Below are 2,500 nucleotides of genomic sequence, written 5' to 3'. Positions count from 1 at the left end.
TTTGCGCGGAGCCCCCCCTTCCCGCCGTTGCCTCTTGCCGCTACCCCCCGCCCCCCCCCCGCTGCCGGTTTGCGCGGAGCCCCCCCTTCCCGCCGTTGCCTCTTGCCGCTACCCCCCGCCCCCCCCCCGCTGCCGGTTTGCGCGGAGCCCCCCCTTCCCGCCGTTGCCTCTTGCCGCTACCCCCCGCCCCCCCCCCGCTGCCGGTTTGCGCGGAAGCCCCCCCTTCCCGCCGTTGCCTCTTGCCGCTACCCCCGCCCCCCCCCGCTGCCGGTTTGCGCGGAGCCCCCCCTTCCCGCCGTTGCCTCTTGCCGTTACCCCCGCCCCCCCCCCGCTGCCGGTTTGCGCGGAGCCCCCCCGCCTGCCGTTGCCTCTTGCCGCGGCCACCACCGCCCCCCCCACACCCCCCGGCCCCCGTTACCGGTTTGCGCGGAGCCCCCCCTCCCGACGTTGCCTCTTGCCGCTGCTGCCACCCCCAGCTCCCCACACCCCCCGGCTCCCGTTACCGCTTTGCACGGAGCCCCCCCGCCCGCCGTTATCTCTTGCCGCTGCCGCGACCCATCTCCCCCCCCCCCCGCCGCCGCTAACTGCCCCCCGAAGCCGCTAGCAGCTGGGCACCCCCCGCCAAAGCCGCCGCGGCTTCCCCTTCCCACATTGTCCCCTGGAGGGGGGATCGCGACGCGGGCTGCCGCTTCCCTCCCGGGCTGCCCGGCTGCTCTCTAACCCCTGCGACCGAGGCGGCGCTGTTAGGGCGGCCGTGCCGGTGCCCCTTGCCGCAGCTAGCCTCTCGCCGCTGCCCCTCCCGTCCGTCGTCCCCCGTCCCCAAAAACTTGCTGCTCTCCACGCTGGAGCCTGCACGGGGGAGGTTGCGCTCCGCTCCTCCGGCCCTAAAGCCGCCCTCGCCCGCCCCCCGGCTTGCCGCTTGGCTGGGCTGCCCGCCCGCCCGCTAATCCCCCCAACGCCCCCACCCCAAAAACACCCCAGCCCTACCGCATGCCGCTCCCCCTCTCCCCGCTCTCGCTGACCGCTGCCACCCCCCCCCCACCCCTCCCCCCCGAAACAAACCCCCCAGCCCTACCGCATGCCGCTCCCCCTCTCTCCCTAGCCTGCCCCCCCCGCCGTCGCTTGCTGCTGCTGCTGCCGCCGCCGCCGCCGCCGCCGCCGCCGGCGGGACCCGCCTCGGTCTGGTGGCGCGCGCTCGGAGATCCCCGGCTACCCGTCCGTCCGTCCCTCCCTCCCGCCCCGCCCCGGGGGAGGGCCCGGGGCAGCGCGGGCAGGCGGGGAGCAAAAAAAGGCGCGGGCGCCAAAAAACGTCGGGGTCCCGGGGTGGCGGAGGGGGGCGGCGGCGGGGGCGGCGGCGGGTACACGGCGCCGGGTCCAGGGCGCCGGGTCCAGCCCGTCCCGGGGCGGGGACAGGTGGTGTCGTCCGTCCCCGCCCCCGTAACCTGCTCTGAAGCATCCGCTTCCCGCCGCGGTTCGCCCTCCACCCCCCCGCCGCACACGCAGCTGCCGCTTCCCGCCGCCTCTGCCCCCCGCCCCGGGATCAACCACCCGCCGGGTCCAGCCGGTCCCGGTCCCGGGAACCTGCTCCCGGGGCCAGCCGGAGCCACGCCCCCTCCTCTGACGCTTCCAGCTGCCGCCTCCCCTCCCACCCCCCAAACTCACACTGGCCCTCGCCGGCCCGCCCACCCGCCTACCTGCTTGCCCGCCGCCGCTGGGTGGCGTGCCGGACACTCTCGCACACAGGTACACAGACAGGGACACAGGGACACAGGCACTCAGGCACACAGGGACACAGGGACACAGGGACACAAGGACACAGGGACACAGGCACTCAGGCACTCAGGCACTCAGGGACACAGGGACACAGGGACACAGGCACTCAGGCACTCAGGGACACAGGGACACAGGGACACAGGGACACAGGCACTCAGGCACACAGGGACACAGGTGGCGGGCCGGAGGCCGCTCTCCACTGTGTGGCAGGGGTCCAAGAGCCACCCCAGCCCAACCCAGAGGGTCTTTTGCACCTCTCTAGAGGCCACCCAGAGACCCCAGGCCGCAGCAGAAGCCTCTCCCGCACGCTCTGCAGGCTTCTCAGCCACCCCAGGCCGCAGCAGAAGCCTCTCCCGCACGCTCTGCAGGCTTCTCAGCCACCCCAGGCCGCAGCAGAAGCCTCCCCCGCACGCTCTGCAGGCTTCCGACCCACCCCAGGCCGCACCAGAAGCCTCCCCCGCAAGCTCTGCAGGCTTCCGACCCACCCCAGGCCGCAGCAGAAGCCTCTCCCGCACGCTCTGCAGGCTTCTCAGCCACCCCAGGCCGCAGCAGAAGCCTCTCCCGCACGCTCTGCAGGCTTCTCAGCCACCCCAGGCCGCACCAGAAGCCTCTCCCGCACGCTCTGCAGGCTTCTCAGCCACCCCAGGCCGCACCAGAAGCCTCCCCCGCACGCTCTGCAGGCTTCTCAGCCACCCCAGGCCGCACCAGAAGCCTCTCCCGCACGCTC

The sequence above is a fragment of the Melanerpes formicivorus genome, unplaced genomic scaffold (genome assembly GCF_026170545.1).
Source record: "Melanerpes formicivorus ecotype bairdi unplaced genomic scaffold, bMelFor1.0.p_v2 SCAF_2507, whole genome shotgun sequence".
NCBI lineage: Eukaryota > Metazoa > Chordata > Aves > Piciformes > Picidae > Melanerpes > Melanerpes formicivorus.
Note: the sequence above shows the minus strand (reverse complement) of the source record.